Here is a 24,757-nt window from a genome sequence, read left to right as displayed (position 1 = left end):
TGTAGCACAGAAATAAAGGAATTTTAAAGATATCTGTGTCTGTATGGATAGAGAAACAGAGACAGAGACAGAGAGAGGCTCAAACAAATAGTAAAAATAGTGCCATATAAATAGAATCAAAGATATGATGGGAAAATAACATTCTTGTACTAATAATTACTCAGATTAGTACAAAGACTTGAAAAATCACTATCTAATAAAACTGAAGATGTAATTTCCCTAATCAAGCAATTCTATAATTCATAAGAATATAAGAATATGCCAATAACTTTTAAAGTTAGATAAAATGATAATTTTCTGGAAAAGCACAAAAAACACAAAAATTGGCTCAAGAAAAATGGAATTTCCAAATAAACCTAGAAAAGCTGAATTAATTTTTTTAATATCTACCAAAAGAAAACCCTAACCTCCCACAATTTTATAGGCACATTTTATCCCATATTCAAGAAATAAAATAACATCTCTTATATGAAAAAATAAGTTCATATAAAGACATTATTAATCTTTAGTAATTAAAATGGTGTGGTGGTGATGTACGAATGGAAAAAAATGTACCAATGAAATAGAAAAGAAAACTCAGAAACAGAGATATCCATGCATCATATGGTATATTGCAAAGATGCCCTATAAATTAGTAGGGAAATAAACCCTTATGGCCTACCGAATAATACAGATGCTCTCATTTAAGCCATTCAAAGTCATCACCAAATGGCTCAAACTTATCTCTGTAATCTTATAGCCCATTACTTCCTCAACTATATCATCTGTCCTATCAAAACTCATCTAATCATTATTTCCCTAAAAAAGCTGTGTGGACCTGCCTCTATTACTTTTATCCCAGCTGGATTTTCCGCTTAGAATGCCCTTTTAACTCCCCAGTACCCCCTGGCACATTACAGCTTATTTTTCAAGGCACAAATCAAAGAGTACACAACAAAAAATACACTTCTCAATCACAAACATCACATAGGGATTGCATGCTGGCTATTTGCATGAGTGTGTTATCTCTTCTATTGAGCTGAAAATCATTGAGGGCAAGGACTGTTGATCTATTAATGATGTCCCTTACCTGCATAGTCACACACACCTACAGTGGCCTAAGACATGATAAACGATCAATAAAAAGCTTTCAAATTGAATTTAGGAGTTGAAATAAGGTCAAGAAAACTGTTACCCAACAACTTGAAAGGTTTCCAGTTTTCCAAAATTGGAAAAGATACGTTCTATACAATTTTCAATTGCTAGGAAAAATAGTCTAGTCTCCACTTACCAATTACTAATGCTTTTTAGCTATCATCACTTGCCAAAATTAGACACCCATGAGGGGTCGATACAGGTTAAAGATTCTTATCATTTAATCCAATTATGTTCCATTTGTATCAGTTATTTTCAGTCCATTAAAACACTTATTCAAGCTCTTGGGTATTCCCCTATCTCCTTTTTAAAAGTATTTCCTTCAATATGTTAAATGAATAAAAGAGGCTTTTGCTGAATCCCTGCAAAAACATACTAAATGACTGAGACTAGAGCAAATATACCTCCTGAATTAAAGTACAGAAATAGCCTTTAGAGAGAATAATAGCCTAATAATACAGGAGATGTCAAAGACTGAAAACACTAAGTCTTAGGGCTCTTATGCAAAAGGCATGTGGCAGGGAATCTTTGCTTTTCACTGTGAAGGGGAAAAATTCAGATTTTAGGCATAAATACACCTCCATGCTGATGGGAAGGAGACACCAATGGGACCAAGTTAATACAATTAAAACCTAAAAAGGACTGGGTAGAAGTGGGGTCAAGATGGGAAAGCCGAACCTTCAGGTTTCCTCTGCATTCACATCAATTATCTGTAAGTCAAGAGGTAAAGGCAGCCACTACGGAACCTAAACTAACAATTATTAGAGGTAGTTCAAAGGCCTGGAGGCCAAACTTTGAAAGCAGAGGTGATGAAAGTCTTGGGTACCAGGGATCAAGAGCAAGTCAAGCATTTGAACCACAAAAAGGTCAAAGCAGAGGTGAAGAGGACAACAGGATTTCAGTGGCCAAAGTACACACGAATACAGAACTGTGAATGTCATAGTGAGCAAAACACTGGCACCAAGAATAAGAATTCAAGAATGTCTGATTTGTGAAAGAATCATGATATGTTATGAAAATTGATACTTTCTGATTTCTTCTATACATCTTACTAATTATAAATTATTCTGAGTTGACCAATAAATGCAGAAAGTATTTAAACTAGCCAGAGCCCAGGAGTATTCTGGATACAGGTGAGTTCTGTTGGCATCTGGAACAGAAAAACTGGATGTGGCCGATTGTGTCTTCCAAAGATGATCGCCATAGTATCTCCTATCCAATATGTTGTTCTGCAATATGACTTTCACATTTCCTCATCAAGAAGTGGAGTCTTATTACCTTACTCTGGGCTTGGCTTTAGTGGCTCATTGAACCAGTAGAATATGACAGAAGTGACACTCCAACCTCTGAGAGCAGATTGTAAAAACACCTTGCAATTTCTACCTGAGCCTCTTAAAAGGATCACTCTTGGGATGCTGTCTCTGAGGACTGTTGCCATATGAAAGGTCTCAGCCACATGAAAAGGTTATGGGTAGGTATTCAGACATGTAGCCCCAGCAGAGCCCCTAGGAAATAGTCATCATCAACTGCCAGCCGTGCGACATTCCAACTCAATTGAACCTTTAGACGAATGTAGCCCTAGCCTCTATTTGACTTCAATTACAAGAGAGATGCCAAGCTGAGACCAGTTAAGGCACAGAACTGTGAGATATAATAATAAATTGTTATTCTAAGCCATATGTTTCAAGGTGACTTGCTATGTAGCAATAGATAATCAGTACCTAGGGTTACAGGGATGATTTTTAAAATATCTCTATCCATGGCTAGTAATACTGGGACCATGACACTTACAGTTATCAACTCCAGCAGACTCAGAAATTCACTCAGCTCCCCTACTCCACCCTTTTTGGTTCTCTAATAAAATGTTTGGTGATGGATGGATATGAAAGTTAAATGAGACTTGGTATTACCTGGGAAATTTGATTTGCAGCAATTCCACAATGCCTATTGTTGCACATAACTAAGGTGTGGCTAGAACCTGAAACAATTGAAAATGTAGAAGAGTCTGTAAGACCAGGATGGAGAGCATGTACTGGACATAATTGAGTGATCACTAAATACATTAGAGAATCCACACTCTAGTGACAAGTGGCATTTGAAGGGAGAAATTTTCCAGAGAGATCAATGAGACCTTTCTCAATTAATACCAGTACTTGTGTTGCTTGTTAAATTGTTGCATTTCTTCCTGAAATATTACAGGCATCTGGCTCTTTCACTTACCTCCAAACCTTCAATTGTTCAGCCTCTGTTATGCAAGGTCATAATGCAGAACATAATACGATTCTCAGTTTATGGTCAATTCTCAATTATTCAAGGCTTATGGAGTTATAGCGCAGTCCAATAGATTTCTGCTTAAATATTGACTTCATTGACATTTGGACACATCTGGAAATTCAGTCTGCTTAATTTTGATTTTGCAGACATCACAACTCAGTTATTTGAAATCTAACTACCTAATCACCTCTAGTGCAAGTTTGGGCTAGATGGATGGCAGGAGAAAAGTAAACATTTATAGATTGCCTTTTGCATTTTACATACATTATCTAATTGAATCCCCATAGCAATCAATGAGGTATTACTATCCTTATTTCATAGAAAATGAAACTGAGGCTAAGAAAGTTCAGCTTAAGTTTGCTTCCTTCCCCACTTTGTTGCTTAACAATATAATTAAGAAAATAGACTCTAGAATCAAACAGACTGGAATTAATTATCTTTTTATCATAATATGTTTTTATTAAAATGAGTTTTATAATGTATAGTTCATCTCTGTTTTTATACCTGGTAGCTTCTCTATAATTTAGTTTTCAGAAAAGTCATATTTTTCTCAAATGACCTAGCTTTTACCTTTGTTAACTCACACCTGCACCCATCTGGTGAACAACTAGCATTAGAAGTGAAACCAGCAACCATTTAACAGCAAACAGTAGCAGCAGCATGCACCAAAAGAAAATGGAAAGTGAAAAGAACACAACAGATCATTTTAAAAGGTATACTCCCTAGAATTTTTTGACAATGTTTGAGCGTGGTTCTCAAAACTACAATTCGATAAGTCAGTGAATCCTGAGTTTTATTTGGAAAGCATGGTCCCACCTTGTGTAAAGAGAAAAAACAGCCCTAGAATAAGACTGCCAACTATAAAGGGCTATTCCACGGCATCAATTAAACCATGCATGCCATCAATATAGTCTTTTGCCAAACGTGGACCTTCAGTGTGGATACACAAATCTCTGCCAACTTAGCTTCATATTTTACGTGAAATATAGATACAATACAGGAGAGAAATATAAATGGTCTGCAGTGTGACTTGCAATTCTGCCTATTAAAAAACTGTGTGTTGGTGACTTACCCGTTAACTAAGGGACTTTAACTCTAGGCAGGTTGTTCTAATTCTCTTTCAGTAATGTGTCAATTGCCTGGTTCTTGACTGACAGATAAAATTAAACAAAAAAGTGAATTCCATTCTACAGTGTGACAATCTTATGGGAACACTAAGAGGTAGATTTTTTAAAAGTCTGCAATCTCTAATATAATGAAAGCATAAAAGCATTTGCAAGCATCACGTAAGATGTAACAATAGAATGTGGACTGCTCTAAATCAGAGAGCACACAGACCATGCTGAAGATTAAGTAATGACAATACACAAATGAACTTCAGCACTAATCTTTGAGGAATACATTTCACTGCAGTAATATTAGTCTAAAATTAATACATTTCACTGCCTGCATAGGCAGGCAGGAGGCAAAGCAACAAATAAAAGCAAAGATCAGAAAAGAATGTCTGGCAAATAGATACTCTGCAATTTCTAAAATGCAAGATAAAATGAAGGAGCCCAATATTAGACCTAACCCCTTCTAATCTAAATGAAAATGTGAAGAAATTAAAACTGTCTATAACTGATAACTAACCAGCCAGAATTGTATTCCAATCCACAGAGACAAGTTAAAAACAGGTAAAAACAGCAGATTATTTTATATTGGCAATCAAATATATATGAAAGAAACAGTAAAGTGTTTTAAAAATTGGCAAAAACTATTTAGAAAATAAGATTCCCTGAAGAAAAATTATCAAGGACACGTCTAAATACATGTTAGAATGAGCCGATATGGACCAACTTCCCATTATCAACTACTAAGACAAAGGTTCTAGACATGGCTTAAAAGTGTTAGCTTTATCCGATGCTCTGACAGTGCAGAGTGATATTGGACCCAAATGTAGTATCTAGAGGATGAGAGCTCGAATGTTAGTACCTTGGCTGAATTGGGCTCAGGGTGGGGAAAGTGATGTTAGAACCAGGACTCCTGCAGAGAGCCAGAAACTAGATCCAAGCAGCCAATTCATGAAAGAGAAACTAGAAAGACTCAGTCCTCATGGAGGCAAAGTGTCAAGGAAACTTGCCTTCAGGATGGGAAAACAGAAAGCAATTTTTCTGAAAGCAATTTAGAAACCCATGCTTGCCCTACATGGAGATGTAGAATCAAAGTTACACTTCCTTCATGGGGCAGAAATTTTAAGCCAAGAAATTGACAAAACAAAAAAACTGATCTGAAACTGCTGAAACATCTAGAGCACTGACAGAAGTAAATAATATCACTTTCAAAGGGTGCTTTCAGATCACTGGTGACTCAGACACTGGCAACACAATAGAAACAACAGGGAAAAGATGAGCTCACAATAGAAAATTGCAAATCACTCAGGGAAATGAATCACCATGAGGGGGAGACAGCGTACCAAAAAAAGGGAAAACTTCACAACCTAAAGATTAGGCATGATACAACTATTTGAGTTTATAAACTAAACGTGTTTAAAGTTATTAAAGAAATTAAAAATAGAAATAATAATGAACATCCTAGATATTTCTTGATTTCTGAACTATGTCCTCAGACATTCCTTTGGTAATTTTGCAATAAAGTCTCTGTTTTTTTTTTTTTAATCTGAAAATTGGGGTAGGAGGGTAGTATACACTACAAAGGACACAAGGGAACTTTTATGGGTAATGGAACTATTCTATAACTTGATTGATGTGACATTACAAAACTGTATATGTGTGTCAAAACTCAATGAGCCATACATCTAAAAGAGTGAATTTTACTGTATGTAAAGTATACCTCAGTGCCTTATACCAAAAAAAAAAAAAAAATCTCCTCCTTCAGGATATCCACAGACAGCAGAAAAAAAGAGCAAAATAGGTATTTTCACTCACGGAAAATGAATGTTTGCAAAGATTCACCAAGAAATAAAGTCAACCAAAAAAGTAAAGTTATGGAAAAGAAGTGAGTTCAATTTATATTAAGAATTCATTTATTGAAAGCAGTTAAGATTTTACTTGAACACCAGGCCTCAAAGGCAGACACTGGTGAGGCAGCCTCACGTGGGAAGCAGCTTCTCTGGTGAGATTCAGTGTCAACTCACAGCCACATCCTTTTCTATAAAAAATTTATGACAGCAAAGTTCACTTTCATTTATAACACTGAAAAAAATAACTAAAGCTTTAGTAAACAGATGGTGCTGAAAGTGAAATTACATTTGGTGAATTAGAAAATAAGAAAGATAATTTGAATCCAGATTTTACCAGTAATATTTAATATGATCCTATGCCAGGTGTCTCACTTCTCTATTCCTTAGATTTCTCATTTGTGAAAACATAAGGAATTAGCCAGATGATCCTGTGGGTCCATTCCTGCCCTCATGTTCTAACAGTGTGATTAATTTGGGCTTGGACAAACAACCACTAACACTTTAAGGTCAAAATATGATTTGGAGAAAAATTAGAGACCTGTAAACTCTTATTGCCATGATTGAAGCTTTATAAGATAGTAGAGTAGGAAAATCATGTTTTCCTCAAAAACATTTATTTGAAGAGTTTTATTGTGAAGTTAATTTCTACACTGAAGTGGGAACATTAGAACTTGAAATTTCTCTTTCGGATTCTCTAGACCTATAGTATAGTTTATATGGCACCAACTGGTATGCTGCAATTTTTATTCTGGCACTAACTACCAGAAGTTAGCAAAGACCCCACAAGTTAAGGGCTCAGTCCTCCACAAGACTACTCTCACTTGAGACTCCAGCTGAACATCAGGGTTCCCCAGGCCACCTGCACTTTGACTGACTACAAATTTGGGGGTTCTCACAAACCCCTCAGGTTTGATAATTTTCTAGACCAAGTCACAGATCTTAGGAAAGTGCTCTACTTATGATTAAAATTTTATTATTATAAAGGATACAGATAAGGACCAGCCAAATGAAGAGACACATAGGGCAAGGCCTGGGAGGGCCCCCAACACAGAACGTTCATGTTCTCGTCCCTCAGACAGAACAGGTCAACCTCCCAGCACATTGATGTGTTCATTTGTCAAGAACCTCTCCTAAGCCTTGGTGTCCAGAGTTTTAATTGTGGTTTCAGTATGTAGGCATGATTGATTAAATTATTGACCATGTGATTCAACTCAATCTCCAGCCTTTCTCCCCTCCCCAGAGATCAGACTGCCTCAAAGTAGTCACCTTTTAATCATGTTGTTGGTCTTTCTGGTACCCAACCCCCATCTGAAGTGATTGGAGGACTGATCTTGAGTCATTTCATTAGCATAAACTCAGGTGTGAACCAAAGGACCAAACACCTCTATCACTCGGGAAATTCCAAGAGCTTTAGAAGCTCTGCATCGGGAAGCTGAGACAAAAACCAGAAAAATTCTTTATCATACAGCATAGCTCATCTCAGCTTCTCTATGTAGAGTCTTTTAAAATAGTCTTTCTATGAATACAGGCATTCCTAGCTCCAAGATGCTAGTGGATCACAGCTGCCCTGAGTACAGAGCCCCAGTTTGATATGACCTTTCAGCTTTAACACCCAACTCCAACTAACAAACATCCCTATCTTACATTAAATCCCTCTGAGAGAGAATCCAAATACATCCAGTTTGAGTCAAGAGTCCATTAATCTAAAAAACTGTGATCACAGCAGCAAAGTTATAGGATGCTTCAAAATAGGACTGACAATTCTCAGAGAACAGAGCCGGTACTTGGCAAGCGTCAGACAATGTAAATCAAAGTATAGTTTCTATGGTTATGAAAAGCACAGGTGTGCAAAATGGGCTTAGAAAACATGAACAGGAAGCTGTACAAGCAGAACCAAATATAATCAAGCTCCAAGATTTTGCCTTCCTTCCTATGCTCTTTTTTAAAAGCAGATACAAAAATAGTTTTATTCAACTATATTTAAATAGAATGTCAAAAGATTAATTTTAAACATTAATTAATCAAAAGATTAATATTAAGATTAATGTTCTTGGGAGTCAAACCCAAATTGGATATATTCTTTCTTGTGTACAAATGGCTCTGTTTTGTTTTATCGAATCATTGTAAACGGAAAGAGTGGTTTGTGGCAAATGGGAGAAAGAAAAGTTCCATCTGGGAGTATTTTCTAGAAATAAAATATGGAGAGCTAATAGGAGACAGATAAAAGCTTACCAAATATTACATATTTGAGCTAAAAGAAAAAAGGTAAAGGTCTCTTCAACTGTATGTGAGGGAAGCTAATTAAAGCCACATTAAGAAAAATGAGAATGTATCACAATGATGAAGGGATAGCTCATGAACTCCAAATGCAGAAATGTAATCTGGCCTCCAAAAGAAACCAGAATTGAGGCTTCAGAAGCCTCCAGAAGACTGAGCCTCTTATTTTAGCATGTTTCATCTCCTAGCAGTCCCATCCTACTGTTTCTCAGGCTACATGAATAAGCATGATGGCTACTTCCCAACCCTAGGTTTACTTTGCCTCCATTTGAAAGACCAAACTAAAGAAAGTTAAAAATCCTTAGTTGCAGTTCATTCATTCCAGAAGATACCATCTGATCAACCCATTCTGGTCCAATTGGCAGTGGCCAGGAGGGAAGGAATCACACAGTGCAAATATGGCTGCTCGGGGACCCTCACTGTAGGGCAAGAAAGCAGTTTAAAATCATTTGTGAGTTGAGGAAACACCCCAGAAAGAGTCTTTAATACTCTCTGCTTACTTAGTTCCAGAAAAATAATAATTGACCTGGACAAAAGACAATATCTAAGCAGAATCTCTCCAGGATACTGATGGGTTCTGTATTTAATGTTTTTATAACTTATGTGAAGAGTGAATGCTCAAAAAAGCCTCACATTTGCAGATAAACAAAGATCTTTGGAGTATGAATAAACCAAAATGACATAAATAAAATGCCAACTTATTTACTTCAATGAGTATAACAGAAAGGTAATACGTTAGTTCTGAAAAATCAGAGAAATATAATCTTGGATGCACTGAAAAGAATTTCAGATAGAAACCTCTAAGACTCAAGTATTAGTCACTCATTTACTAATGCAACAGAAATACAGAGAGAAGGTGGGGCAAGAGGGAAGGCAGAGAAGAGGAAGGAAAGAAAGAAAAGAGAAAGGAAGAAGAAAAATGCATGCTAATATATCATGATTACCTGATGAAGCAAGTATTATCAATCCCCTTTCTCAGAGAAAGAAACTGTGACTGCAAATTTCCATGAATTACCCAGGATCACCAACTAGTAAGTAGAATAACTGGAGTTCCAGCTCAGGTGTGTTTATCTGACTGCAAAGTATACATTCTCTCCAACACGTGATTATCCTACATTTTTGAGATTTGGCATGAAATTCTTGGCAAAAACATTAAGGACTATTAAAATAGCTTAACGAAAAACTATGAGACACTGATTTTTTTTTAATACTCTGTCAAAGTCTGGAGATGCAACATAACCCCTTTGGAGTCAGGTTATGAAACATGAAAGGTCAATGCAGTGTCTCTACTCATCTACTTTCACAAGCCAAACATGCTACCCTCTTTATTGACTCAGGCCCAGAATTTCCAAGAGAAAACTCTGGCCTCAGGTAAAACGAAAATATTCAAACTCAAAGGCAAAGAAGAAATAATAAAGAAAAAATGGATGCATCATGTTAAAGAAAAAATAGGCCTGGCACAGTGGCTCACGCCTCTAATCCCAACACTTTGGGAGGCCAAGGCAGACAGATCACTTGAGGTCAGGAATTCAAGACCAGCCTGACTGATGTGGTGAAACCCCTTCTCTACTAAAAACACAAAAAAATTAGCCAGGCATGGTGGCACATGCCTGTAGTCCCAGCTACTCGGGAGGCCAAGGCAGGAGAATCGCTTGAACCTGGGAGGCAGAGATGGCAGTGAGCTGAGATCAGGACATTGCACTCTAGCCTGGGTGACGGAGCGAAACTCTGTGTCAAAAAAAAAAAAAAGAAAAGAAAAAATATAAGCTGCATATAGGCAATAGGCAAATAAAACAAAAATAAAGTTAAAGTGGAAACTGTATTTGTAATATATATGACAGTAACTATTCTTTCTTTAAAAATCAATTGTATCAATATATTTAAGATATATAACATGATGCTATGGGATACACAGGAAGAAAATAGGTAACTATGTGCGATGATGAATATGTTCATTTGTTTCATTAATATATTCATCATCAAAACGTTACCTATTTTTGTTTTTATGGCAAGAGCAGCTAAAATCTATTCATTTAGCATAAATTCCAAATACAGTACAATTTTATGAACTACAGTCATGCTGCATATTAGATCTCTAGATGTGCTCATCCTAAATATCTGCTACTTTGTGTCCTCTTGACCTACATCTCCCCATTTCTTCCCCATCCATAGTAACCACTGTTTTGTTCTCTGTCTCTGTATATTTGAATTTTCATTGTTTAGATTCCACAGATGAGTGACATCATGTAATATTTGTCTCTCAGTCTGGCCTATTTCACTTAGCATAATGTCCTTCAGGTTCATCACATTATGGCAAATGGCAAAATCTCATTCTTTTTAGAGATGAATAATATTCCATCATATATACATACCATTGTTTCTTCATCCATTCATCTACTGATGTACATTTAGGTTGTGTTTATATTTTAGCTATTGCCAATAATGTTGCAATCAACATGGTAGTCAGATATCTTTATGAGGTGGTGATTTCATTTTGTTTGGGTACACGCCTACAAGAGGGACTACTAGGTCATATGGTAGTTCTGTTTTTCATTTCTCTAGAAACCTCCACAGTGTTTTTCATAATGGCTGTTGGAAATCTGCATTCCCACCAACGGTATACAAGAGTTACTACTCTTAATAGCTAAAAAAAAAAAAAAATCAAACAGTAAGAAAACATTAAACACAACAGAAAAGGGGCAAAGGACTAAAAGAAAAATGCATTTCCCAAATAAACTTATGAAAACTCTGCCCATCCTAATAACTTCATTATTTGTCTATGTAACTGCAAGTTTCTCTTTCTCTCTCACTCTTTTTTTAACAACAGTACTCAGGATTATGGAAGGTATTAGAAAATGTGCTTTCTTAAATATTGCAAGTGAGTGTGCAAAATGTTACACATTTTCTGTAACATAGTTACTCAACATGTATCAAAGAATAAAAACATCCATGTATGCTTTGACCCAACATTTGCACTTCTAAGAATGTATTCTAAGAAAAAGTTAGACCTTAAAAGCTGTAAACATTCATATTTTTATATGAAAGTATTTATAAAAGCTAAAACAAGTCCATTCTTGGGTAAGTCTGAAAAAATAAACTAAAATAAGATAATGCACAAAAATAGAAACTGCTTAAAGTTGACCCATTTATATTTTTAAATTACTTGTAACCACTAAAAAGTGTGTAATAACAGAATATTAGTGTTCTAAATAATTGTGTTTGACACTCACCAGATGTATACCAAAATATTAACAGCAGTTCTTTCTGGGCAGTACTATTTTAGAGGATTTTTACTTTGTATGTGTGTGTTGTTCTCTGTTTTTCAGTTTCTGTAACAAATTAAGTTGCATTATTTTTATAATCAGAAAACAATTATTTGTTAATTAAAATGCAAATTATTCAAGAAGAGAGGCATATTTCTATTTCTTTTGTCTGTATAAAGGTTTTAATTCTGTCAGAGGAGGTCACAAACATGACAACACATTCTGAGTGGCTGAAAGTAAATCGTCTTCAAAAATTTCCTGAGCCTTACTAAAGCATTCCTTCCCAGAGCAAAACACAACAGTGCATTTCTAATAAGAGCAATTAACTTTTGATGATAAATTCTACCCAAATAATTAATACAGGATTCAGAATCTTCAAAAGCAATAATATAAACAGTAACAACAACATAAAACAACAATAAAAATGATAAAATACAAAATCAAAACAAAATCATCTCCTTAAAAACAAAGGATTACTGTTGAAAATATATAGGCTATCATGAAAAAAATGTATTGTCTTTAATAACATTTTTGATTTGCAAATGCCAATGGCAAAATGACTTTATTTTCCCCTCTTACTGGTGCATTTATGATCACGTTTTGATATCTCTAAGGGTGCTCATGCAGTTGTCTGCTAAGAAAAGTGTGATTGCTACAGGGGCCAAGGGAATACTTCCCCTTTGCTCACCCCCTACAGTTTCACTGAAAATCAACTAGCAAAAGGCAGATTAATAGAAGAAAAGCCAAACAAAATTTATTAATGCAAACACATGTGCACGGAAGTCATAAAAAATGTAAAATCTCAAAGAAAGGGCCAGCTGGGTGATGCTTTAATGCCATGAGGTTAGGAGTTTAGAGCATGCCAAGACAGGTAATGGGAAGGAGAGAGAAACGAAAGTGTGGGGCAAAGGCAATCTTATTACATAGATGAAACCTCCCAAGTAGCAAATCTCAGAAAAAAATAAATGGTATCCTGTGGCTGAGTTAATCTTTTCTAGATCTGGGTAAGGGAGAGGACCGCAGAGAAAGCCTGGATTTATTATTTCACTAATGTGGTTTTTTCTCTATAGATGCAAATCTCCACAAAAGGCAGCTTTTCAGTGCTATTCCTGTCTGCATGCCCTCTGAATAACCATCTCAAAATATGTTCAGGAAGTATATTTTGGTGCAAAACATTTTTGATTTTCTTTAGTCCCCCATTTGAAACTTTGTGTTTAGAAAGTTTCACATATTAAAGTGGGGTTGGTAGCTATGAAGAGATTTGGGTCAGAGGTTGTGAAATAAGAGACTGGCAAAGGGGAAGGGGGAAAAGCATACATTAGACCACACAGCCGGTATCTTGTTGAATCAGTCTCTTATAAGTTGGTTCAGTTAAACAGTTGTGCCCCATTCCAGGAGGCAGCATTGCAGATGGGATCTCAAAGCCAAGTCTCTATATATGATGCAGGCAAACAGATGTTTGTAAGTAAAATGTTTGTAAGTAAGATGTCTGTTAGAAGCATTTCTATGGAAACAAAGGAAAAACTAAGGTCAATATCTAGAGTAGTCTATAAACTAGTTTTTCTCTAGTCTCTATAACACCTTCAGTTGGATTGGGCAGGCGTGGCAATCGGACAGATTTTTGTAGATTGTAGTTCAAATCATATGTTCTAGTGAACCTTCTGAGTAGTCCATGCATCAGCAGGCATGAAAGCTGAAGATAGATGAGAGAGAGAGAGAGAGAGAGAGAGAGAGAGAGAGAGAGAGATAGGGCTGGGCACAGTGGCTCATGCCTGTAATCCCAGCACTTTGGGAGGCTGAGGCAGGTGGATCGCTTGAGGTCAGGAGTTTGAGACCAGCCTGACCAACATGGAGAAACCTCGTTTCTACAAAAAAATACAAAATTAGCCAGGCGCAGTGGTGCATGCCTATGATTCCAGCTACTCTGGGAGGCTGAGGCAGGAGAATCGCTTGAACCTGGGAGGTGGAGGTTGTGGTAAGCTGAGATAGCGCCATTGCACTCCAGCCTGAGCAACAAGGGCAAAACTCCATCTCAAAAAAAAAAAAAAAGAATGAATGAATGAAGAAAGAAAATAGAAAAAGATAGACAGCTGTAGGGATTTCTTCTGAAGTTTGTATCAAGTTGTCTAGTTTCCATTTGCAGGGCTTTAAAGAAGGCAGTTTTAATTTATAGTGATTCTAAGTTAGAAGAGAGAAAGAAAAATTGGAATGTTAGTCTGCAGAGTCACAGTAATATATTTGAGGAAACTAGAAATTTAGGATTTAGTTTAGATTGCAGGTAAATAATAAAATCTCAAAAAAAAAAAAATGATCCAGAACCTAATCACAGAGGTACTATAGGTTTCCTTCTGAAACAGTTTTCCTCTCTCCAGTACCCCATTTCTAACAAGGAGAAATCATAGTAAGACCAATTTATTTACAAAATAAGTTTAGTCTTATTACACTTGGCCTATTTGCATGAAGTATAGAAAGAACAGTGATTGCTATACAGGCTCTTTTTAAGTTGGCTTTGCTGGAATTTTTTAATAAGGAATTTTGGATTTAACTTCTAAAAATCTCTTGAGGCTCACAAGCAAAGCCAAATACTGTGTCTATAATACCTTTATGAAACAGGTGAACTCAGTCTGGGCAACATAGCAAGACCTTGCCTCTACAAAAAAAATTAAACATAGCGAGGTGTGGTGACACACACCTGTAGTCCCAGCTACTCAGAAAGTTCAGGTGGGAGGACCACTTGAGCGCACAAGCCAAGGCTTCACTGAGTTGTGATTGTGCCACTGCATTACAGCTTGAATAACAGAGCAAGACCTTGACTCAAAAAAAGAAAAAAAAAAAAGAGAGAAGGATAAACTCCTCTTTAGCTGAAGACCCCCAAAATCTCTTGAGGTTCCTGGGCCTCTCAGAAACTCGTATTTAGTTTTATCAATATCATGTTGTCCTTCAGAATCTTTAAATAACCTGTAAATCTTTAAACAATCTTTAAATAGCCTATAAACTAGACAAAATTATTTTGTTCTCAATAAACACAATCTTCATCCCTTTGTAACTTTCCTCACCAAAAACATACCTTATTTTTCTCGTACACTGCATATGGAATTATTTCTTATTTCATTAGTTTTAAATATATGTATTCTCATATATAATTTTATATATTTAATCTTAACTCAATAATGCTAATTTCTAGGGAAACCTAGGAAATGAGTAATTTTGGACTGTTTTATATCAGTATTTACAGATGAAAGCCATTTTATAATTTTTAGAAAGATATGCTTTCTCAATTTTTTGTTTATTAACACCTCTAATTATATTGTTTCTATACCATATCAAAATAAGATGTAAAAGTAAATAAACTTATGTTTAATAATTAATGTTTTCATTTTTAACTTACTTAGAAATGACTTAGACATTTTATAATTATCTATTACTTAATTAAGCATATTATGTGGTTTGGCTGTGTCCCCACCCAAATCGCATCTTGAATTCCCACGTGTTGTGGGAGGAACCCAGTGGCAGGTAATAGAATTATGGGGGTAGGTCTTTCCTGTACTATTCTTGTGATAGTGAATACATCTCATGAGATTTGATGGTTTCAAAAGAGGAGTTCCCCTGCACAAGTCTCTGTCTTTGCCTGTTGCCATCCATGTAAGATGTGACTTGCTTCTCCTTGCTTTCTGCCATGATTGTGAGGCCTCTCTAGCCACATGGAACTGTAAGTCCATTAAACCCTTTTTCCCCTATAAATTACCCAGTCTCAGGTATCTCTTTATCAGCAGCATGAAAATGGACTAATGCAATATGACTTTAAGATTTAAAATTACTAAAAAAGAATTTTGAAACTGTAACACAGATACCACACTTCCCCATGACTTCCCCAGTTGTCCTGAGTCCCATGTACCATGTGGCACCAAAGAGGCTATGAAGGATAGCACCTATGTGGGTCCTAGACTTATATATCAGATGTAGAACCCAGGACAGAGGACAGAGCTCTGAAGATGGTAACTGGTAGCCCAGGTGCTGCAGGCACATATATGTCGCCAGGTCTTCTTATGGCCACCTACCCACACCCAGAATCCAGAGACCAAAAACCAAAAACATAACTTCACAGTAAGATGTGTGCAAAGCTTCAGGTGAGCCCAGAAGCCAGCCCTTATTGCTTTAGCATACAGACAAATCAAGCAAGTACAAAAAATATTATAAAAGCAGCAGTCATATGATGTTAAAGCATGTAGCAGAGACAGCATATACCCATCTGAAAGTAGATCCAGGCAAAAATGTCTAAACTATATTTAGTACTGACAATTCTGAAGACCCCCTATTTTATTTTACCAACAGTTTTTAAACTAGCTTTACTTTCCAAAGATTATCTCAGATCACATAGCAATATCACATACTCATAATACACATTGACATGTAGACACAAAGACGGAAGCAGATCTTATAGCTTTCATTAAGATTCTTCATTTGCCATCTTCCAAATAGTTTTGCTTTCCCCAATTCAGACCATCAATCTTCTGATTACTCATTTTACTCTCCTAAGAAAATAGCTAGGCAATCCCAAATTTGTACTTCTAAAGGAATGACTCTTAGGTGGAACAAGGTAGAAAATTTATATCTCAAAGGCACAAAACATAGATCTAAACATAATTATCTGCCAAGACAAAGAGGGGCTTAGATAAATGCACAGATAAGGAAAGAAAGCCAGGAAAAGTACCTTAAATAAAAGTAAGGTCTGTTGTGTAAACTTGCCTTTCTCATTGTAAAAGTTTCTCATGGTTTAGATGCAGAGAGGAATGTGCCCTTGCAAATGGAGGTTTTCTTTATAGATATAAATTTCTTTCACGAAGAGCTTTTAAATAGCCAGTGAAATGCCATAAATATGTACTTTGGAGATAGGTTTAGTTGAATAGGTGGCTTTTAAAATTAGTTTCAGTTTCTTAACTGGGAGGTTGATTTCAGGGCAATGTCCATTAACAAATGGGGCCAAATCAACTCATAACTCTTCGGACTCCATGAGAAAGAAAGGCAGCCCAAAAAGGGGTCACTGGCACCTTGGCTTTGTTCCTCAAGGGGTCCCAGAGTCACTAGCATATCTTTTAGATCTGTTTGTGTGGTAATCGAAACTCTCTTATTTTCTTTCTGCAGTTTTTCATCCAGTGACCACCAAATGGAGGAATTATGGTCTTGAAGGGGAACATATCAATGACTTAAGGAAGCTAGATGGGAGACTGAAGGTGGCAAAAGGAGAGGCATAGCAAATGGAAGAGGGTGTCCTAGAGTCACTCTTAAACTTTGAGAAGTTTGAGATATTAGGTTGGTGCAAGAGTAATTGAGGGTTTTGCCATTACTTTTAAGAGCACAAAGACCAAACATATGAATATTTATACTAAAAAATAAAGCAGAGCTGCTTCATCTAAGACTACTGTAAATGCTTTTCTCCCATTAATCTTAATTTGAAAAAGGAAAAAGAGATAATCCATGATTTTTACCGACCTCTCGACAGGATTCGTGACAGACACCTGGGAATCTGACTGGGAAGATATTCTTACCCTACAGCTGGCATGTCAGATCCTGGGTTCCCTTGATGTGACATCCAGAGGAGCGGTGTGGTTTTGGTTATCCTGCTCAATACAGCAAAAGTGCAGAAACCAAGGGGAAGCTTCCCCTTCGCCTTCTGAAGGTTCACTGAAAATCAACTGACAAACGGCCCACTATTAGGAGAAAAGCCAAACAAAATTTATTATTGCACACACGTGTGCATGGAAGCAATGCAAAACGTGAAAACTCAAAGAAAGGGCCAGGTGGTTAATGCCTTTATAACGTCTTGAGATTATAGAAAAAACGTGGGCTGGGAGTGCGGCAAGATGGTTATAGGAGGAAGAAACAAAGGCATGGGGCAAAGGTGGGCTTGTTATTTACATGAAACCTCACAGACAGCAGCTCTCGGAAGAAAAGAGATGGTAGTTTGTGGCTGAGTACATCTTTTCTAGATCTGGATAAGGAGGGGGCCTCAGAGAAAGTCTGGGTATTTATCTCACTAATGTGGATTTTTCTCTACAGATGCAAATTTCTTCCACAAAAGGCAACTTTTCAGGGCTATTCCTGTCTGTAGGCCCTCTGAATAGCCCTCTTGAAATATGTCACTGAAGTATATTTTAGAGTGAAATATTTTTGTTTTCCTTTATTGGCAAAAGAGAAAAATGTGTTAGTTGCAATATTCAAAGGAAACAAAAAGTAGACTATGCTTGTAATTAATAAAATTGTATTATATTTTTAATTTCCTATATAGTATAGATTAAGTTAGATTGAAATAAGTCTGGCACCTCTCTTCCTGCTTTTCTTTCCATCCAAAATATTTCTCCCACCTTACGCCAAAATGTCCAGCACACACTATTATTGAGTCATTCCGTAGGGTCCTAAAGGTATTTACTTTATCAAGAGGCTTTCATTATTGAAAGACAAATACTCCCTGCGCCAAATTCAGCTCAGTAATTGATTAGTTGGAGTCATCTGAGAGTAAAAAAGTGACCAGAAATAACATACAGGTGAGGGGACTGTGTACCAAGGACATTCTAAGAGGGCATATGGGAAACAAATGGCAAAGCTAAAGGGTCATAAAATGAAGCACTGCTTATCAGCTATGTATCCACGTGAAGATGATTAATATAATGCTAAAATTCAGAAAAAAAATATGCTTTTAAAAATCAAGAAAGCATCTACTTCAGCCCACACTGTTAAAGAATAGAAAGCAAACCACTCGTTTCCTGAGATGAGCAGCTTCCTCTACTAACCACAAGGTGGGGCTCTATTTGGGATTACCATGCTTAGATTCCATACTCAGAGCCAAAACAGCAACTTCATTAGAAATTCCATTTATAAACCATTTCCTTCCAGTCAAATCAGCTTTAAACAGTACTTGCTGCTGTTAAACCACTTTGCCCAAGTATCGACTTACGTCCATTGAGAACTGTTCATTTAAAGATGTTGCATTTTTGTAGGCAAAGTCAATGCTGAGTTCCAACATCAATAGCCATCATTTTCTGTTATGGACTGAAACAGGGGGTTTACGTCCCCTCAAAATGTATACATTGAAGCCCTAACCCCCAATGTTATGCTACTAGGAGGTGAAGTCCTAGGGAGAAAATTAGTTTTAGATGAAATCACAAGAATGGAACCCCTATGGTGGGATTAGTGCCCTTTTAAAAATAGGTCCTCCCATCTCCACCAGGTGAGGCTACAACTACAAGCAGACCGATCAGGACACAGGTGACTGTCTGCAAGCTAGGCAGAGGGCGGTTACCAAGAACCGAAACTGACAGCACCTTGCTATGTATATATATATATAGAGAGAGAGAGAGAGAGAGAGAAAGAGTAGATATATGTATTATATATAATAGAGACTATATATTATACATTATATATAAAATATATGTGATATATTACATAATATATGTAATGTATACATGACATACATATGAGATATATATATTAAATATTTGGTTGTTTAGGCCACTCAGTCTATGGGTTTTTGTTTTGTTGTTGTTGTTGTTGTTGTTGTTGTTGTTTTGAGATGGAGTCTGGCTCTGTCGCCCAGGTTGGAGTGCAGTGGCGCCATCTCAGCTCACTGCAAGCTCCGCCTCCCAGGTTCACCCCATTCTCCTGCCTCAGCCTCCTGAGCAGCTGGGACTACAGGCGCCCGCCACCACACCTGGATAACTTTTTGTATTTTTAGTAGAGACGGGGTTTCACCGTGTTAGCCAGGATGGTCTCAATCTCCTGACCTCGTGATCTGCCTGCCTTGGCCTCCCAAAGTGCTGGGATTACAGGCGTGAGCCACCAGGCCCAGCAAGTCTATGGTATTTTTGTATTACCCAGAGCTAAGACAGAAATTGGTACCTAGAAGTGGAGTGCTGCTGTAACAAATATCTAAAAACATAGAAGCAGCTTTGGAACTGAATAATGGATAGAGGCTAGAAGGGTTTTCAGATGCATACCAGAACAATTCGAGATCACTGTTAAGGTACTGCCAAATGGGATTCTAGTGAGAACTCAGAAAGAAAAGAGGAGAGTGAAAGAAAAAGCCCTCCATCTTCTCAGAGAACACATAACTAATCATCAACAGTATGTTGGTAGACATATTGATGGTAAAGGTCATTCTGATAAGGTTTCATACAGAAATGAGGAACATGTTATTGAACAATTTTTAAAAAGGCAATATTTGTCATAAAGTGGCAGAGAATTATTCTGAATTGTGTTCTTATTCTAGTGTTTTGTGAAAGGTAGAACTTGCAAGTAATGAAATTGGATATTTAGCTGACAATTCTAAGCAAAGAGTTGAAAAACTGGTTTGGTTCCCCCTGACTGCTCAGAGTATAATGCAAAAAGTGAGAAAAGACATCAAGACAGAATTGCTAAGCAAAAGGGAACCAGAACTTAAAGATTTGGGAAATTCCCAGCCTGTCTATATTGCAAAAAAAAAAAAAAAAAAATGAGAAAGCATGTCCAGAAGAAAATACCAAGCATGTGTCTGACCAATCATTTGATAAGGAGATTAGTGTGGGTGTGAACCACAGACCTAATCGGTGATGTCAACAAAAGCCAGAAAACAGATGGGATTATATCAGCAGAAACACTGCCAGCTGAGACTACAGGAAACATTCAAAAAGGACAGAACGAAGGAAGCTTGTGAATATGTGCTATTCCTCAAGAAAAGAAAGGAATCCTCTCTCCACCATGTAAGAATACAGCAAGAAGGTTGCTGTGTGCAAGTTAGGAAAAGGGCCTTCACCAAGAACCACATCTGCGGGCATCTTGATCTTGGACTTCTCAGCCTCCAGAACTGTGAGAAATAAATGTTGGTTGTTTAAGTCACCCAGTCTATACTATTTTGTTATAACAGCCAAAGTTGATTAAGATACTTTCTTTCCTTGAGCTAAGCTTTCTGCTCTCATTACGCCTCCTCCCTCTTTCTTCTTTCCTTTTGTTTTGTGGATCTTGTCATTTTATTTTTGTGTCATGACACGTGACATTGGTTATTGGATATGTGAAATATCATACTATAGCAGATATGGAGGTTTGCCACTCAGATCACTTTAAGACAGGACTTCCTGCCCAGCAGTGGGGAGTGCAGTCACCAGAGAGCCTCCTACTGTCAGGTTCTTCATAGTCTTAGCTGCAGAGAGCCACCTCACTCGAGTTCACATTCTTCCCAGAGCAACCTGCATCAGGTGACTTAGCAGAGTGTCAGGGGATAGGAGATAGTAGGGATATGGAAACTCGGTCATTTCAACCCAATGTAAGACCAGCTTTGTTCTAAAGCTACCTACAGAGGCTTCACTGGGCTTGCACAGCATGTTAGATTTTTCCTCTAGTTGATATTGCTTCTAACTCTTTTCCTTTTACAGATACTGATCTTTAATACACATCTTGAACCCCAGACTACATCTGAGTGTCTACTCTCTACTCCTGGAGAACACAGCCTGTAACTATGCAAAATAAATTACTCGGATGATCTGATGATGACTGGCCATTAAATAATTTGGAACACTGAGCTTCCACTTTTGTACAACTTCGGATTTTTTTTTTCACTGAATCACCATTTATTCATGTATTAAATAAATATTTAAGTACCTCTTATGAGCTAGGCAGTGTGCTTGTTAGAAGATACATGAAAAATACTGTACTAGAGGTAAAACAGACATCTCGTAACCATGAAAATGAAAGCTATACTCTAAGGGACAGCAGAACAGAGCCAGAAAGAGCTTCCATGAAGCAACAATTACCGCTCTAGATTGCCTATCTCTGGCCTTCTCATTGTATGAGAAAAATAGCCTCTTCTTGGGTTTTCTGTTACCTCAATGGAACATAATCTCTAGCTCATGGAATCTCCCCACTTGGTACTTAGTATGCCTGACGCAAATACCATTCGTTGGCAGTTGTTTGTTAATTTATCGTCTGTGATTGAATGAATGAATTACAGTGCTTGCTTTTATTTTACTCTATATTCCCTGGTCAAATCCACAACGTCAGCCAATAATAAAGCCCAGAGAATAATTTGGTATCAGTAGCTCACTCTTTGGCTCAAATCTGCTCATGCTATTCTTCCTTTTTCATTTCAAAAGCATGTGCGTGTTATTCCTTTTAGGGCATTACCGCATGAAAATGAACAGCAATAAAAGGATGTCACTGATAAGATCATTTTGACACTTTTATCTTCTATATTTTATATTCAAATTAAAAGAAAATTTGACACATGGGATATGAGGCTGTATAAACATATAACATATTATTTAAATGCTTCAGTTTCAGAGGAGCTGAGAGATAAATGGCATGTCTATAATTATCCCTCCACCATCAATAAACCAAATTAGTATCTACTCTCAGAGGCAGAGAAAATGTAAAAGTGTTTTTTAAGAAATTTCAGAAGTTACATGTTCATTAATTTGTTATATTAACTTCTGAGACTCCTGGACACGGAAGTTGTCTTCAGATCCTATTTACTTGAAGGGAATTTTTCAATCTGTTTGATAGAGATACAAGAAGACCACAAGGATAAGGCTGACCACCAAGCACATCCTGGTTTTTTGAGTCTCAGAAAAGCTTTCCAACAAAATTAAAACCACCAATGATGTGACACTAGATTCAGCTTATCTCCATATCCATTTTCTTCTTCCCAATTTTATTTCCTTTTAATTTTTGTGATTTATATATGTCTATTAAACAATCATTCAATTAACACCGATTATGTGCAAGTACAGTGCCAGGCACTAGAAAGAAATAAGGCATGGTCCTGGGTCTAAAAAAAGAATTTACAGGCAGACAGATACAGCACATACATAATAAAGCACTTAATAAAATGTAATATGTCAAAAAGAAGTAAAAGTGGGCTGCTTAGGTGACCACAGGAGAGGGAAACTCAACCTGGCAAGGAGGAAGAGTTCAGGAAATATCTCTCAGAGAAGGCAGCTTTTGAATTATCTTAAACAATGAACAGAAGTTACCTCTATCCACTGAAAATATTATTCAAATCCAACTGCTTCTCCGAATATCCACTGCTACCAGCCGAGTGCATCATTCATCTATCTGGATCACTGCCATGGCCTCCTAACAGGTACTTCTGCTGGAAACCCTTATGCCTACAGCAGCCACAGTGAGCTTCTTAAAAGGTGATCAGATGATGTCACCCCTGTAATGGCTTTCCTACATTCTTAAAATAAAAGTCTTCCCTACGTTTATAAAACCCTACAGGATCTGGTAATTGGCTACCTTTGGGATCTTATTTCCTATTACTATTCACCTGGCTAACAGCAGCTCCATCTACACTGGCCCCCTTGGCAGTCCTCAAGCACACCAAGAGATTTGCCCAGGAATGTTTGTATGTGCTGTTCTCTCTGCCTAGAAATATTCTAATGGCTTCTTCACCTCATTTGGATCTCTGTGGAAATGTCACCTCCTCGGGGATGCCTTCCATGACTATACCACCTAAAATCATACTCCCCATCACTCTCTATCTCCTACATTTCATTGGTTTTATTTTCCTTCCTAACACTTATCACTGTCTAACATTATATGTATTTATCAGTTGTCTACCTTCCCTTCTAGAATGTAAGTTTTATGAGAGCAAGATTTTATTTAGTTTACTATTATGTCACCAGCACCTGGAGCAATTCCTACACTTAGTAGGCACTTGATAAATATCCATAGAATAAACAAACATACCACATCCCCCTAACCCAGGAAAAAAGAAGAGAGGAAAGGATAGTGTGTTCAGAAATAATTTACATGGCAAGTCCAAGCTCTTTACTTCCATTCTAATTGAGCTAAATAATCTGTTCTAGCTAACAACACGAAGCCAAACAGAAAAGATCAGCTTCCAAGTGAATGTGGGCAGTAGTACTTGTTTATAAAGTTTTAGAAGTACTATTATTGAAAATCAGAGTCATAATACCAAAAGCTTTTTTAAATCTCGCAAGTTCTAAGTGAGCAAAAGGGCCAGGTTCATTTGCAAACACACATTCTGCCACCTCAGCTTAGTGTCATACTCTGAAGATATGATTTTCAGATGGCCAAGGGTTCCTTGAAACTTGGTTGTTCATCCCCGCTGGAAAGTTATGTAAAAATTACCCTACACACAGAGGTAAGATTCTTAAAATGGTAACTCAGAGGCCCATTCTGCATTCAGGAACTGGAGAAGAAGCGTTACATAGTATTTTTTAAAACTTGAATTAGTTGCCTGCATTTATATAGATTTCACATCAAAATCCATCTTTTGAAAATGTGAACGATCTAGCAACATAAATTAATAATAGTCAGCTGGGCCGCGCGCGGTGGCTCAAGCCTGTAATCCCAGCACTTTGGGAGGCCGAGACGGGCAGATCACGAGGTCAGGAGATCAAGACCATCCTGGTGAACACGGTGAAACCCCGTCTCTACTAAAAAATACAAAAAAACTAGCCGGGCGAGGTGGCGGGCGCCTGTAGTCCCAGCTACTGGGGAGGCTGAGGCAGGAGAATGGCGTAAACCCGGGAGGCGGAGCTTGCAGTGAGCTGAGATCCGGCCACTGCACTCCAGCCTGGGCGACAGAGCGAGACTCCGTCTCAAAAAAAAAAATAAATAAATAATAATAATAATAATAGTCAGCTGGAGCTGAGTTATAGCTGCTCCCTTCAGATGGGCTAAGTGCAGTAAGTATCACTTAATATCACTGATAGGTTCTTAAAAACTGAAGTTTTAAATGACAGGATGTATAACTGTTACTGAGGAATGGGCTCGCTTCCTGATTAACATAGACACAAATATTATGACACCAGTTTTTAAGAAAAAAAAAGTTTTATTGTGGGGTTGGCTGGCA

At 37.2% G+C, this 24,757-nt stretch overlaps 1 long non-coding RNA gene across 1 annotated transcript; it reads left to right on the top strand.

The window, feature by feature from the left end:
* The first annotated feature begins 2,722 nt into the window (after nucleotides 1-2,722).
* Nucleotides 2,723-17,316, top strand: LOC117077789. The gene is made up of 8 exons (XR_004434840.1): nucleotides 2,723-2,777; nucleotides 3,936-4,121; nucleotides 4,533-4,629; nucleotides 6,286-6,405; nucleotides 12,981-13,075; nucleotides 13,306-13,371; nucleotides 15,558-15,619; nucleotides 17,053-17,316. It is a non-coding gene; the product is annotated as an uncharacterized LOC117077789 (long non-coding RNA).
* The last annotated feature ends 7,441 nt before the right edge of the window (nucleotides 17,317-24,757 follow it).

This window comes from Trachypithecus francoisi, unplaced genomic scaffold (genome assembly GCF_009764315.1).
Source record: "Trachypithecus francoisi isolate TF-2019V2 unplaced genomic scaffold, Tfra_2.0 Lachesis_group0, whole genome shotgun sequence".
In the NCBI taxonomy this organism is placed as follows: Eukaryota; Metazoa; Chordata; class Mammalia; order Primates; family Cercopithecidae; genus Trachypithecus; species Trachypithecus francoisi.
The sequence above is the reverse complement of the archived record's forward strand: the minus strand, read 5'-3'. Positions and strand labels throughout refer to the sequence as shown.